Below are 16,993 nucleotides of genomic sequence, written 5' to 3' on the forward strand. Positions count from 1 at the left end.
TCTTTTTTTTTTTTTTTATAAAATCAATACTTTTATTCAGCAAGGATGTGTTAAATTGATAAAAAGTGATAGTAAAGAAAATATATTATTAGAATATATATTATTAGATTTTTTTTTTAATAAATGCAGTTCTTTTTAACCTTTTATTCATCAAATATATTAGACAGCAGAACTGTTTCCAACACTCATAATAAATCAGAATATTAGAATGATTTCTAAATGATCATGTGATAGACTGGATGTTACATGTGACACTGAAGGCTGGAGTAATGATGCTGAAAATTCAGCTTTGCATCACAGGAATAAATTATTTTTTAAAAGTATATTCAAATAGAAAACTATTATTTTAAGTTGTAATAATATTTCACAATATTACTGTTTTTTCTGTATTTTTGATCAAATAAATGCAGGCTTGATGAGCAGAAGAAACTTCTTTCAAAAACATTAAAAATAGTAATGTTTCCAAACGTTTGGTCTGTACTGTATATGCTACTGTAAATTAAAATGCTGATTCAAATAGACAAAAACTGAAAAAAGGGCATATGTAAAAATGCAAATTCATTTTATTAACTAAAACCTTTGATCTTGTTATGAAATCACTGCTTTATTAAGCGTAGTGTTAAGGGGTTAGCAAAATTAAGCTTGCAGATGTGTAGAGGTGTCTTTCTTGTCAGATAATTTAAATCACTCTCAAAAGATAATTTTATTAGTTTATGACCTCTTTTCTACTAAATGACTGTAGACAGTAGCTGCACTTTGTTATTTTCTCTTGAATACAAAGGGCTTGCACACTCACTTGGCACATGGCTCCTAGTCCACACATATACAATTACACCCACACACCCCCCCTACTTTGTAATGTTTCAAGTTTCCCTTCTACCCGTGAGAAAGTTCTGCTCTTTTTTTTTTAGTTAACAAATTTTGTAGCTTTAATATTCCGCTCCCACTTTTAAAGCATGCAAATAGGAAGAATAAAATGATCTAAACTGTGGGAGACTGGTTCAAGTAATTCTATTACAGAGGATATTTACATATTTTTGCTATTTGAAATTGATCTGATGCTTAGTTAAATTTGTTTTATTCTTCAAGATGCACATAATATATTTGAACATATTCTCTGACATGTCATATCCATCATGCCTCACCATGAAATACTCCCTGTCTCACATCTAAAACCGGATGCATGTGAGCAAAGATATTCATGTATTGTTAGACACAAACAAAGTGCAAGAAAGATAGACTGTGCTTAAAGTACATAAAGTACATAGACATGACCAAATGCAGAGCACACTGCAAAAAAGTATGATACATATCAGAGAAAAGATCCTAAAGAAGTTATTTTTGATCACTGGAATTTTGAGTTAATATTGATTTTAATAAGCATTGAAAATAATTACTTCACATTGCCTGTTTCTGTTATGATTTTCATACTTTTTAATATGCAGCATTATGTTAAACATTTTTGACTTCTGGGCACCACATCATGTATTGCTAATTATACTGTAGTAATTTGTACAGCTTGTAAATAATTTATAAATAACATGTCATTAAAGCTTTTACAGTGGCTAAACAATGTTTAATTTGTGTTATGATTTAGTTTTTTTTTCTTCTTCAGAATTATCAGACTAAGTTATAATAACAAACCTGATCCTTTAAAGCAACTTTATTCACAGAAAGATATTCAAAATAGCGTAGCTAATGTGCATGCAGCCCTCAAAATATGATTCCAAATAGCATCTACCTGTTTGTTTATATATATGTGTGTGTTAAAATTTACTTGGATTGATTTGTAATTTCTTCTTTCTGATAAGCTGCACTTTATGACGGCCACTATTAATTGATTAGAGCATGTTTACACCTGCCGTTCATTCATAGTATTTTTTAAATTGTAAGTTGTACATCACAAAAACGGTAGATCAAAAGTTTGTGGTGAGTAAGGTGGTGTATTTAAAGAAATTAATACTTTAACAAGGATGCACTTAATTGATTAAAAGTGAAAGTGATGTCAATTCAAATGTTACAACATATTTTTGTATATATATATATATATATATATATATATATATATATATATATATATATATATATATATATATATATTTAATCCAAATCTTTATTGTGATAATGTAATATGACAGTTGTAAGGCTAACAGTTTAAGTAGGCTAATCAAAACTGCCTGTACACGAGTCAACCATATAAAAGATGCTTGCTGAATCCGTTCAAGCCTGTAAAAGTACATGGTAATATCACATCAAGTCATTTTTTTCGGCGCTTGGTCGATTATTGGGCTTGGTGTGCTGCTCACAATAGTCTACGTCACATCATCAGAAGTTGATTACTTTTAATTTGAAATATCCCAAGTCGTGAACTTTATTTCTCAGTTTCACTTTGTAACACAATAGATTCGCCAAATGCTATCCGAACATCGATTTGACACTAATAACCTGAAAATATATCTGTCTGTCAGGGAAACTTGACAGCTTATTTTTCAAGTGGACCTCATGCAAGCAGAATGCATGTTTTGTTTGTTTGTTGTTCTATTTTACTTATTTGTTTTTAATAGAGCTGGGCAATCCAGAATTTAATGTAATTGGAATGTTGAGTTTAATATAGTTTATTTGGGTCAATCCAACGCTGTTGTGATCAATGCAAAAAAGTACTTTGGCAGCGACTGTCCTTGACAACACAACACAAATGTAAATAAAGTTAAGTGACCCCAGTGGTGAACGTGATTTCACAAAGTAACAACATGTTCCTGGATCAACATCTAATCCACTGATCAGGGGGGTATTCCAGAAAGCTTGGTTAACTTACCATTTGATAAACTATAACCTCTGGGTTGATTTACCCCAAACAGGCATACCATGAGTATGTCGGTTCCAAAACACCTGAGAAGAGTTAGTTTAATCAACCTCTGACTGGTTACCCAGAGTTAATGCGCGTGCACGGTGCATGTATAAAGACATTTTCAATGGATCGCCGATTTCACGAGTCACCATGGAAACTCAGAACGAAAAAAAGAGAGCGGCGTATTTCACAGAGGCGGAGTTGGAAGTTTTAATGCATGCTTATGAGGAGTTTAAGTCAATAATGTTAAAAAGAAGCAATACAGCTGCATCGGCTAAAGCAAGAGAGCTGGCTTGGCAAAAAATAACGGAAAGAGTAAATGCGTGAGTGTATTAAATTACAAATTTGGTATTGGCTCCCGTTTTATTGAAATGCAAAATAATGAAGTAGGCCTATGACTTATACATCCTTTTGAATATGTTAAATCACTATGAAAGCATTTACTTTTCCTGCCATTTATTTCTTTAGCTTGAAATAATAATGTATATTTCTTATTTAATAAGGTGTAATCCTTCTGGAGCCACAAGAACTTTAAGCCAAGTCAAAATGAAACACAAAAACATTCTGCAAAAAGGTAATATTTGATTACACAATTACTGAACTATTATTATAACAGGATTTAGTATATTCATTCTGTCATGCAGCTAACAGAAAGAAGACTGAAGCCTGTCTAACTGGCGGGGAGGCCACCACCACCTCCCCTCACCCCATCTGAGGAGCTGGCTCTGTCCCTTAATAAAGGGCGACCAGTGGTTGCTGGCATTCCAGGGGGCAGTTCATCACACATACTATGCACCACAAGTGATGGTGAAAAAAGGGTGACATGTAAGTTTACCTCTATGATTTGGTTTCATTTTTTGTCCTGATAAATTACTATCTCTGTCACTTAAAGGCTTTTTGAACAAGATTAATTTATGTAGGCTTATTTTATTTAACTGCATATGATGTATTATTTTCTTTGATAATATTGAGAATTTAACGGGTTGTGTGTTCTTATAGATACTGATGGACGGATTGTATTATTGGACTCTCCAGAAAGAAATTTGTTGTCAGGTACTTTTAGGTTTTTTACTTTTTTTTTGTTTTTTTTTTGCCAAATAATTTATACTTGAATATTTGTCTTGTAGGATGAAGATGATGATGACGATGAAGAGACCACATCTGCTGTGACAGAAGTGGACAATGCTGGTAGATCCACTGAGGTATGATGCATACCATTATGATGTATGGCCCCTTTTTGCATTAGAGTAACAAACTGTCATTGTCCTTTCATAGTACATACCTAGGGATTTGCCCACTGATGAGGGTCCTTCAGCCTCAGCACACAATCGAAGCAGGGTAAGAACTTGTGTCCATGTGTCCATATTTGAATTTTATTGTCTGACCAAACAATCTCATTTATTACATTTTTCCACCTTAGTTGCCAGCAAAGGAGCTGTATAAGGTCCATCTTCAAAAACAAATAAGAAAAAGTGACATGGAGATGGACCTTATACAGCTTCAAATGGAAGAGAAAAGGCTCCTCATTAAAAAAGCAGCACTTGAAATAGAATTACTTGAGAATCGCCTTAAGGTGAGAACTTGTCTGAATATTAATCTGTTGCATGTTAAAAGTGGTCTGTCTGTGTCTCTATCTATCTATCTATCTATCTATCTATCTATCTATCTGTCTGTCTGTATGTATGTATGTATGCATGTATGTATGTATGTGTAAAGCAATATAAAAAAAAAAAAAAACATTTTAATGAATTGCACTTTTATTGTTTTTCAGGAAATGAAGAAATAAACTGCCTGGCAGACCAGTGCAAAAAAAACTAATAAAAGTAATTTTGACAAATCCTGTCTCTCAAAAGTCTTCCGTCTCTGTTGGCCTCTAAAATCTGTCTGTGTTCCTCTGGGCCATCTTCCTCAATACAAGGAGGGTGGCTCTCTCCTCTTATAGTGGCAATATTGTGAAGCACAACACAAGCCACAATAATGTCGCATGCCCTCTCTGGACTAACCCGGAGCCCACGCAGACACTGAAACCGAGATTTGAGGATCCCTACAGTCATCTCCACCTTGGCCCGTGTTCGGCTGTGAGCCAGGTTAAACCGTGTCTGTGGTCCAGGCTCAGGTTCAGGGTAGGGTGTCATTAAATAGGGCAGACAAGGGTATCCTCTGTCCCCCAGCAAGTAACCATTGTACTGTCCTGTAATGATTGAAGTGTACAACACAAATATAGAAAAAACGTAAAAACAAAAATTGTATAAAGCAAATCATACCCTGCTGAAATGTCTGGCATAATGATGACTCGCGGAAAATTCTGACATCATGCACAGATCCTGGCCATTTTGCCTCGACATTGGTGATGATTTGGGTTGCCTCACATATTACCTATAGTTAGTGGAAAAAGTAATGACTTTGATGATTTTAAGAAGGGGAAAAAATTAAGTTGTTACCTGCACATTGATACTATGAATAGATTTCCTATTAACATAGTCTCCCTCATTTATTGATGGAGCTTTAATAGGAATGTGAGTGCCATCAATGCACCCAATTACATTTGGAAACCCTGAAACAGAAAGTTATGGAAGTATGAAGTGTGTGCATAATGAATACATGTATAGATATTAATAATATGACTAAATATTAAATATGCGTCATATATTTTACTACAAAGGACAAACCTGCCACTCTGTGGAATTCGTCTTTAATAACAAGCAGAGGTTTATGGCCAGGGAACTGTACAAACGTGGGTAACAACTGTTTAAGTGCCAGACACACTGTACGAACGGCTCTACACACAGTTGCCTTTCCCACATGCTCTGAATCGCCCACACTGTACAAAAAATGGCCAGACGCAAAAAATCTTAGTGCTATGCACAGACTGTTTTCTGTGCTAAGCGCAGAGCCGCGGTTTTTGTCACATTTGCGATATGCGGTTTTAAAAGACGTGTTACATAAACTAATGAATCTTTTGAAAAACGATAACGCTCGTTTAAATATTCATTAGGGTATGCAAACACATCAATACGCGGTCTTATAACCCTCTCCCGACGAAAAAAACCTCGTATAATTTGTGCTTCTACGTCCACAGGATCCTCGTCAAAAGGGCACGCCATGCTCACCAACCTTCTGAAACGAAGTTACACTGAAACATAACCTGCTCTCGAGCAGGTTATCTTCAGAGAGTCAGTTGCTATGGTTACATACATACCCAGAAAGTTACCTCTGTTTTTGGAACCGAACGTTGAGGTTATCCACGAACTTACCCTTAAACATACCCAGGTATGTCACATAACCTGCTTTCTGGAATACCCCCCAGAATAAAGAGATAACTTTTCAGGAAATGTCAGTTTTAGGCTTACATTCAGGCTTGCTTCTGCACCCTTGTTAATTAGCTATCATTTCCCTCTGATTTTAAGAATAAATTATGGCCAGGGTTAGGTTTAGGGGTAGGGATTGGGCCTGGGCTAAGTCTATATATTTTTAAAGTTATGTTGATGTTGATAAACATGTCTTACTTGGCAAAATCATGGCGACCGTTAACCAGGGGTGTATTCCAGAAAGCTGGGTTAACTTACCATCTGATTAACCATGAACTCTGGGTTGATTAACCCAAAACCTGCTTACTCAGGGTATGTCGGTTCCAAAACACCTGTGTCGAGTTAGTTTAATCAACCTACTGCTAATAACCTCGAGTTAATGCGCGCGCACGGCGAGCATACTAAAGGCATTTTCAATGGAACGCCGAATTCAGGAGTCACCATGGAAACTAAGGGTGAAAAGTCATGTGCCGCGTACTTCTCCGAAGTGTAGTTAGAAGTTTTAATGTTGGCTTATGAGGAGTTCAAGCCAATTATAATGAAAAAAAGCAATACAGCTGCATAAGCGAGGGAAAGACAATTGGCTTGGCAAAAAATAACTGACCGAGTAAATGCGTGTTTTTTTTTGTTTGTTTTTTTTAAATATGCTTGCCTTTCTTTTGTTAATTTGCAAAGTTGAACAATTGTCTTTTTGAGCATGTGGCATGACTCGACAAGCATTTACTTTTCTCTACATCAGTTGCTTACAGTGCAATGTATATTGACAAGAAATATTTAGGCCTCTTGTTTTATAAGGTGTAATCCTTTTGGAGCCAAAAGAACTCTTTCCCAAGTCAAAATGAAACACAAAAACATTCTCCAAAAAGGTAATATTTTATTTTAACTGTTTTAAGATCAATGTCTTGAGTTACTTTTAAAGTATTCTTCCTATATAGCTAATAGAAAGAAGGCTGAGGCCCGTCTAACTGGCGGGGGTCCACCTCCACTCACCCCATCTGAGGAGTTGGCTCTATCACTTAATAAAGGTCGCCCTGTGGTTGATGGTATTCCAGAGGGCACTTCGTCAGACTTCACTTCCTCCCATGACAACTCAAGTGACTTAGTAGTACTTATGATTATTTAGTCATGCGTTTGGACAAAACGATCATTAACTCTTCATTAGGAAGAAGGCTAAATGCTTCCCAAATGCATTCATTGTTTCACTTGTGCATTATGCATACATATTCTATTTTAAAGCATATTCTTTACACAGTAATTTTTTTTATTGCACGTTCCTAATGCCATTATTCAGTGTCTGTCATACTTTAGTAATTTACACATTGAGTATCTTTTTTTTAATTTTTTTTATTGCAGTTGCTGATGGACGCATTGTATTATTGGATCCTCCTGAAACAACACAGTCTGTCACAATTGTTAGTGATGCATTTTAAGAACCAGTTGCTTTTAGAGCTTTCACTTTGTCTGCCAGACCTTGCATATTTCCACTCTAGGATGATGATGAAGAGACCACATCTGCTGTGACTGACTTAGAAAGTGCTGGGAGACCCACAGAGGTATGATGCATATACTGGACAATGCATAGCTTTTTAGATGGAGTGAAAAATGTCCTGTCACAGAATCTAGCTGGGGATGTACATGCAGATGAGGGTCCATCTACCTTGACACATAGTCTTAGCAGTGTAAGAACTTGTCCCTGGTTGTCCTTATTTACATAATGTTACTATGTAGCAGGTTTTCTTTAATCATCTTATTTACTTTGCCTTCCTAGTTGTCTGCAAATGAGCTATATAAGGTCCATCTATTAAGGCAAATTAAAAAAACTGATATGGACATGGACCTTATACAGCTTCAGTTAGAGGAGAAAAGGCTGGCCATTTAAAAAGGCCAAACTTGAAATCGAACTACTGGAGCATCGCCTTAAGTGAAAATCATATGTGAACATAATGTAAAATGTAAAGCAATAAATACAAATCTGTCATGTCTCTTTTACTTCAGGATATGAAGAAATAGCACATTAAATAAAGTGATTTTGACAAATTATGTCTCTAAGCATTCTGCCATCTCTGTGGTCTGCTAGATCCAATGGGTGTTGTTCTAGGTCCTCTTCATTCGGACAGGGGGGGTGCCTCTCTCCTCTTATTGTGGCAATGTTGTGAAGTACCACACAAGCAACTGATGTCACATGCCCTATTTGGAGTGACCCTGAGCCCACACAGACACTGAAACCTCGCCTTCAGAATGCCTATTGTCCTCTCCACCTTGGCCTGTGTTCTGCTGTGAGACAGGTTGAAGCGTGTCTGTGGTCCGGGCTCAGGATCAGGGTAGGGTGTCATCATATAGGGGAGGCAAGGGTATCCTCTGTCCCCAAGCAAGTAACTATAGAAGTCTCCTGTAATGTTTGAGGTGTTTTGTAAATGTAATAAAGACCACAAGAATTTGTCTAACAAAACATACCCTGTTGAAATTTGTTGCACAGAGATGACTCCCTAAATATTCTGGCATCATGTACAGACCCAGGCCATTTTGCCTCATTAGTGATGAGGTGGGTTGCATCACCTATTACCTATAGAGAGCAAGAAGTTTATTTGTAACACCAATATTAAGGAGCCAAAATATACCTATTACCTGCACATTAATGCTATGCACATACTTCCTATTAACATAGTCTCCCTCATTGATAGATGGAGCTTTAATAGGAATGTGGGTGCCATCAATGCACCCAATCACGTTTGGGAACCCTGAAATTAAGATTTATTACAAGTTTAAAAAGTCTGTGTAGCCTTTATGTGTGTGCAGTCAAAATAAACGTATTAAGAAATGTAATTTAATTGAAGTAGAATTTCTTAGAGCAAACCTGCCACCCTGTGGAATTCTTCTTTAATAAAGCGCACAAAAGTGTGTAGAAACGTACTCGGTTACTAATGTAACCTCGGTTCTCTCTAGAAGAGCGAACGAGTACTGCGTCTTAGCTAAGACGCTATGGGAAAAGTCTCTTTTCACGAAATACTGAAGCAAAAAATTATCCTTAATTTTGTATTTTTGTAAAGCGCATTTGCAGCAGTACACAGCCATAGGCGAGACGGCTTGCTCGCTCATTGGCTGTTCTGCGGCAACTGCACAGCCTATCGAGTGCAGGCTGATGCAACATCAGACCAATAAGGGCGCTTCGCGCCCTTCATGCCCTTCATGCCACTTCCCGCCAAAACGGGTGTGGCCCAACGTATAAAAGGAGCACGAAAAGGCTGACTCACCTGATTTATTTCATCGCCGAAGCGAACCAGAGTGAATCGTATGCACGGCAGAGAACGCAGTACTCGTTTGCTCTTCTAGAGAGAACCGAGGTTACATTAGTAACCGAGTACGTTCTCTTACGAGAGCTCTCTCGTACTGCGTCTTAGCTAAGACGCTACGGGAACCCTATGTAAAACGCCGTGCGCGCAGGGATCACACACCAATAAACCTGAAGCAACGCCCAGGATTTACAGTGCAAAGTCACCCGAGGGACTCACAGAGAGTCCAGGACAGGAAGGGGGGAAGCCCTCCATCCCATATCTAGCAGCATCCGCAGATGCGGCAATATGACATCACACAGCCGAGGCAAGGCCTGACCAATGTGGCAATGCGGGTCTTACGCAATACTGCCCATATAACAGTCACCAGCGCATAACGCTCACGAACTCAGAGTTCCCCTCAGGGCCCTGATTCGACTACACCGACAGCAGCCTTGCTTGCAAGGCGGGAACCTCCAGGTTATAGAACCTGATAAATGTAGACGGCGAGGCCCAACCTGCCGCCATACATATATCCTGCAAGGAGATCCCAGTAGACCACGCCCACGAAGAGGCGACGCCCCTTGCGGAGTGTGCTCTGACGCCCAGTGGGCACTGAAGGCCCCTGGAAGCATAAGCTAATGCTATGGCATCAACTATCCATCTGGATAGAGTCTGTCTCGAAACAGCCATTCCCTTGCAACGTCCACTGAATGAGACAAACAGCTGCTCAGTCTGTCGAAAGACAGCGGAGCGAGACACATAAGCTCTTAAAACCCTAACAGGGCAAAGAAGGCTCGAGTCTCTATCCTCTCCTGACACCGACAGGGCAGACAGGGCAATAACCTGAGCCCGAGAACGGCGTGTTGAGGGACTTCGGCACATAACCGTGCCTAGGTTTGAGTATGACCCTTGAGTCATTAGGCCCAAACTCCAAGCACGACTGGCTCACCGAGAGCGCGTGCAGGTCACCCACACGCTTCACTGAAGCGAGAGCCAACAAGAATACTGTCTTGAACGACAGATGCTGGAGGCTAATTGATTGGATAGGCTCAAAAGGGGGACCCTTCATGGCCTCCAAAACCGCTGCGAGGTCCCACATAGGGGCTGACGGAGGTCTGGGAGGATTCAGCCTCCTAGCTCCTCTAAGGAAGCGGATGACCAAATCGTTCCTTCCTATTGACTGACCGAGCGCTGTCTCAGAAAACGATGGCCGCCACATAAACTTTGAGTGTGGATGGGGCTCTGCCCTTATCCAACAGCTCCTGTAGGAAGGAGAGAACCTCCGTCACCTCACAACTAAGCGGTGAAAATCCCCGAGCTGTGCACCAGCTGGAGAACACTGACCACTTCGAGGCATACAGCTGTCATGTTGACGGAGCTCTAGCCTGAGTGATGGTATTTAGCACTCCCACTGCAAGATCAGCGGGTAACCGTTGAGCGCCCACACATGGAGGGACCACAACTCCGGTTGAGGGTGCCAAATCGAACCCCTGGCCTGCGAGAGGAGGTCCCTCCTCAACGGCACTGGCTACGGGGCGACGTCTGCTAACTGCATCAAATCTGGGAACCACGGTTGGTTCTTCCAAAAAGGTGCTACAAGCAGTATTGAACATCTCGTTTCTCTCATCCGTTCTATCACCTGCGGAAGGAGGGAGACGGGAGGGAAAGCATAAAGCGGGCAGCACGGCCATCTCCGTGACAGCGCGCTTTCGTTCTTGGAAAAGAACGCGGGGCAGCGAGCGTTTTCGTGGGACGCGAAGAGGTCCACCTCCGCCCTGCCAAATCTCTCCCACAACAGCCGGACTGTTTGCGGGTGTAGAGACCATTCGCCCGTGGGAACATTGTCTCTGGACAGCCTGTCTGGACCCAGATTCTGTAGCCCAGGCACATGAACTGCCCTTAGCGAGCGCAAGTTGCGCTGAGCCCAAACTAGGAGGCGTTCCGCCAGCCTGTACAGGTTTCGGGGCCCGAGACCGCCCTGGGGATTTATGTAGGACACCACATACAAGTTGTCCGAACGGACTAAGACGTGGCGGCCCTTGATTCGGGGACAAAAGCGCGTCAGCGCGTTCTCCACTGCCAGCATTTCCAGACAGTTGATATGATGGAGCTTTTCCCGTTCTGACCACAGGCCAGAGGACGGTCTGCCCTCGAGCAGCGCTCCCCATCCCGAAGTGGAGGCGTCCGTCGACACCATCTTCACATTCGAGGAAGTCCCCAGGCTTACACCTGATTGGTACCAGCCGTTTGCTGTTACAGTGGTGCCGAAACCCGGGAGAAGGAGGGACGCGCTGCTGAAGATCCCTCGCCGCTGTGGTGAATCCGCGGTGCCAACGAGCAGGCGAGGAGTGTGCCGCCATGGACGCTCGAGGCGGTGGGCTGGAGCGAGTTCATGGCCGAGCAGCGGTGCGTCTGGGAACCGGATTTTTTTTTTTTTTTCGCCTCTCTCCCCTCTCTCGTCTCTGTCGCTCCTCCTTCCATCTCCTTTTCTCTCGCCTCGCCTGTCCTACCCCCAGGTTCCCGCAGGTCCCCGTGAGCGGTCCCCCCCGGAGGGAGGGGGGGGGGAGTAGAGCGCAGTCTCGGGAGTACCCCCCGGCCTGCGAGGGGCGATGGGGGTATGTGACGAGTGGGGCGGGGCCGAGGGACATGGGAGCGAGGCCGGTGGAGTGATTGGAGATGAGCTACACCTGTTCGACCCGCCGGTCTCGAGGACCACGGAGGAGATGGAAGGATATAAAACTGGAGCGACGACAGTGAGGGACGAGAGAGGACCGGGCCTGGGCTTTTAGTTGTGTTTTGGTTTCATTTTGTGCGCACCAGTCGTCCGTGAGGGGCTGGTGCGCTGTTTTGTGTTTATTTTGAATAATTAAATGTTATTTGATTGTCCGCCGGTTCCCGCCTCCTTCTTCCGGATGAATATGAAAGGTTTTATCATTACAGCGCTAAAAAGCTTTCTTTATAATGCCTAGCACCCAATCCGAAACCCCTGGAAGCACTGACCATGCATCTGCATGAATGGCTAAGGGCTGGATGCGAAGCGCGCTCTGTTGACTGGGCAACGGCAGCGCTTGGGTGCGCTGCACCAAGGGCGTTACGCCTGAGGCATTTGAGGCGGGAAGCGCGCTGATCACAGCGGGCAGATCGCTCCTCCTCGACCCCGTCCCGGTGCTTAACCGATTGGGGGAGGGCTGAGTGGGTCCCGTGGGACTCATGATGTCTGCGAGTAACTGTGGGCTGCAAGTGTGCACATTTACCACTTTCGACTCGCTGTCTGCCTGGGCAGAGCGCACGTGCACGGGCTTCGTTTTTACAGAAACCCCGCGCCGTGTGTGACATAGTGTATGTGGGCACTGAGGAGTGGGCACGTTTACTATGTGGCGCGCGCGACCGACCTGAGTCGATCTTATGTGCACGAGCCCTGTGTGCAGGGCTGTGCTTATATGTGGAGATGGGCACTGAGGAGTGGGCATCGTCACTACATTTATAGCACCATCGGCCGTGGCCGGACGAACGTGCACAGGTTTCGTTTTTACAGAAACCATATGACGCGTGTGACATAGTGATTGTGGGTACTGAGGAGTGGGCACGTTTACTATGCAGTGCGCGCGATCGACTTGAGTCGCTTTTATGGGCGCGAGCCCTGTGTGAAGGGCTGTGCTTATATGTGGAGATGGGCACTGAGCAGTGGGCATCGTCACTACATTTATAGCACCATCGGCTGTGGCCGGGACACCAGAAATTACACCTTTTCGGGAAATATCTGGGCAGCCGTGATAACGGTTTTTGTGTGCAGGCAAGCGGGCAACCGTACAGGCTTGCGCATTGCAAAAGACGCTGAAACAGCCACAATCCCTGGAACTGAAACAGCGGCGCGCTTAGGTGAGAGTTCGGCCGCGGCGACTCGTACACCGGCGCTTTCTTAGGATGGCTTCGGGGCTCCCGGCCTCACCGTAATCCTCTGCCGCGGTCCCCGCGGCGCGGGGCGACGGCCGGTAGAGCGAGAATGGGGGTCTCGAGCTGCGTTGCTGAAGCTGTTGTGATAAAGGCTTTTTTTTTTTTTTTTTTGTGCAGGCAAGCGGGCAACTGTGCAGGCTTGCGCGTTGCAGAAAATGCTGAGACAGTCACGATTCCTGGAACTGAAACAGCGGCGCGCTTGGGTGAGAGCTCGACCACAGCGGAACTCGTACACCGGCGCTTCGATGAAGCAGCCATCGTGTGTAGTGCAGACGCAGCCTGCTCAGCAGCAGAAAAGATTTGCGCGAGCAGAGGTGACGTCATGCAGCAGGCTTTAGATGGCAACACCGCTTTCGTCCACGTCCAGCAGAGGGCGGACAAAGGTGCGTTGCTATCGCCTGTTCCACCGGCGGAAGTGACTGGTAGTTACTGTTTTTAGCATCATCCAGTGTGGAGAATGCTAGTGAGACAGACGAACGAGTTTGCGCTGAATATGGAGCGTTCCAAGCCTTTGCCACCTCTTCGTGAAGCTCAGGAAGAAATGAGGCGGGCTTTGAGAAGTACGCTCATCCGAAAGGAAACTACCATCCAGCCGGGAACGAGAGGGGGGCGCTGGTGCAGACCACTCGAGGCCGAGACTCGTCGCGGCCAGCGTGAGCACTCGCCTCGGCTCCTTCTCGATGTCAGCTCGTTTGCTGGGCATCTGAGCAGAGGGCGCGAGATCCTCAGAGCTCACCCAGCCCTCACTGCCCGAAGCTAGCAGAGAGCGCGTGTCCTCTTCCCCCGACGCGGCCCTGAGATCGACTTCCTCGGACGACGCGACGGCAAACAGCGGGCGCTGCCCATCGGGAAGCGATGCAGGGGAGGCCGGTGAAGCAGGGCGAACCGGCGAGCTCGGTTGAGCTGAAGACGGTTCCGGAATCCGCTGGAAGCAGCGCTTTTACGGCTAAAGCGGCTCATGCTGAAAATAACAACAAGATTTTGTCACATTTAGCTTCAAACAATGTTTAAAAAACTGGTATGAATTTTTGACGGTCACTTTTTAGCACATTTACAACAATATTTGTCAACTTAGAGATATTTTAAATAGTTAAATATAAATATTAAATGTTACACCTAAATGTTAAATGTTAAATCTACATGCTAAATCTAAATGTTAAATCTAAATCTAAATGTTAAATCTAAATCTAAATGTAAATGTAAAATCTAAATGTTAAATATAAACATAAATGTTAAATCTAAATTTAAATCTAAATGTTAAATCTAAATGTTAAATCTAAATCTAAATGTTAAATCTAAATGTTAAATCTAAATCTAAATGTTAAATCTAAATGTTAAATCTAAATCTAAATGTTAAATCTAAATCTAAATGTTCAATCTAAATGTTAAATCTAAATCTAAATGTAAAATCTAAATGTTAAATCTAAATCTAAATGTTGAATCTAAATGTTTCTGTTGAAACTAAATATTTAGCTAATATGCTAATTCAAAATTCCGGAAGTGCCAAAATAAAAGCTTGATGAGGTCAGTGTGTGTTTATAGCATCGTGTCAAATAAGTAACGAATAAAAACCATCTCATCCGAGGAAATTGTCTCTTGGACATGGATTATCGTGATAATGACTACCTAAAATAATAAACACGTTTGGAGAAACTGTATTTGAAGAGTAGGCTAGTGTCACTTTTATGAAAAGTTTTGCATGCTTAAACGCCAGCAAGAGCCTATGCTCTCGGCTAATGCCCATTCGTTGGACATTTTGAATGACAGTAGCGTCAATAGTTACCGTATCTGGTCAGGGGCGGGCGGGGGAAATAGGCTCTTGCGGCCGTTTAAGCATGCGAACATGACAGAGAGCTATGACCTGATGAGTGATACAGTCTATGGTGAGGACATAACATTCAGTCAAATTGAGACCCCTCGTGGCTGGCTATTATGGCTACAGGTCATCATAAGCCCCACACTTTTCATAAAAGTGACACTAGCCTACTCTTCAAATACAGTTTCTCCAAACGTGTTTATTATTTTAGGCACCGTATTTTTCGGACTATAAGTCGCACCTAAGTATAAGTCGCATCAGTCCAAAAATACATCATGATGAGGAAAAAAAACATATATAAGTTGCACTGGACTATAAATCGCATTTATTTAGACCCAAGAACCAAGAGAAAACATTACCGTCTACAGCCGCGAGAGGGCGCTATATGCTGCTTAGTTTTTAGGTGTACATCTGCAGACTGCAAGACAGGGGCGTAACTTGAAAGAGGCGTAACTTGATGTTGTCGAAATCTCACAGAATCAAGCGAGATGTCAAAACGATAAGTTGTTGGCAGTATGACCGCTTTCACAGAGGGCACAGAGTAGAATATTGATTACGTTTTTTAAGGGAAGCAGGGGTTTTAGGCAGGATTTGATGTATAAGGTGTGTGTAGATATTAATGTTAAGAAACAATGTGAGTGATGTATACGTTTAGTAGAAAAACACATTATCTGATCCACACTTCGGAACAGAAGAGGGCGGTATTGCACCAATAAGCTGGATGCCAACCGCCGTTAAACTGGAAAGAAGACGAATATGACAGCTTGCTGTGAGTTACAATGGTGAGAATATATTTTTTCACAAAATAAATATTTTAATTTAAGAGTACAAGTTATTTTCATACAGTGGTATTGATTTTGGAGTTAAAAATCTATTAAATCTAAGGTGTAAAGTCAGCAACATATAAGCAAAAGGTGTAAAGATGCTATCCTCCAGTTTCACAGACAAGACTAATTGAGCCATGGCCTGATCCTGGCTTAATCTAAACCCTGTTTGTTACTTACATAATATAGCATATTTGTGATTGTGCTGTAAAAACATGTTTTATAATGAATAACTAACAGGGGAGCTCCATTAAGTACACGACTCAAAAGTGGATTTACATAAACCATATTTACATCTTGAAGACTATTAGGCTACTTCTATTACGCCTCTGGCTTGCTTAGTTGGTATTGAAGCTTTTGTATAGGCTAAACATTTTTTTTTTTCAGAATGATCAGACTAGGTTATAATTACAATGACGATTTTTATAAGCTTTGAAAATAACTACTTCACATTGCCTGTTCTTTTATGATGCTTATACTTTTATATGTAGCATTACGTAAAGCATTTTTGACTGCTGGGCACCACAGCATGTATTGCTAATTATAGTAATTTGTACATTATAGCTTGCTAGTAATTTTTAAATAACATGGTATTGAAGCTTTTGTATAGGCTAAACATTTTTTTTTTCAGAATGATCAGACTAGGTTATAATTACAAACCTGATCCTTTAAAGCAAATTTATTCACAGAAAGATATTCAAAATAGCAAGTAGATGTGCATGCATCCCTCAAAATATGATTCTTAATAGCATCTACCTATGTTCAAATATATTATGTGCATCCTGAAGAATAATTACAAATTAAACTAAGCATCAGATCACTTTCATGTTGCCAAAATACGTAAATATACTCTCTAATACAATTACTTGACCCAGTCTCCCACCATAATTTTATCCTCCCTATATTTGTATGCTTTAAAAGTGTACGTATATATATATATATATATATATATATATATATTTTTTTTTTTT

The 16,993-nt window shown here is 41.9% G+C and overlaps 1 long non-coding RNA gene across 2 annotated transcripts; it reads left to right on the forward strand.

The window, feature by feature from the left end:
* The first annotated feature begins 3,259 nt into the window (after positions 1-3,259).
* Positions 3,260-4,685, forward strand: LOC132115969 (uncharacterized). Of its 2 annotated transcripts, XR_009425591.1 has the most exons (6): positions 3,260-3,422; positions 3,493-3,673; positions 3,976-4,050; positions 4,124-4,186; positions 4,269-4,421; positions 4,620-4,685. It is a non-coding gene; the product is annotated as an uncharacterized LOC132115969 (long non-coding RNA). The 2 variants fall into 2 exon arrangements; XR_009425590.1 differs by having other exon boundaries at positions 3,976-4,186.
* Positions 4,686-16,993: the final 12,308 nt, after the last annotated feature.

Source organism: Carassius carassius, chromosome 35, assembly GCF_963082965.1.
Source record: "Carassius carassius chromosome 35, fCarCar2.1, whole genome shotgun sequence".
NCBI lineage: Eukaryota > Metazoa > Chordata > Actinopteri > Cypriniformes > Cyprinidae > Carassius > Carassius carassius.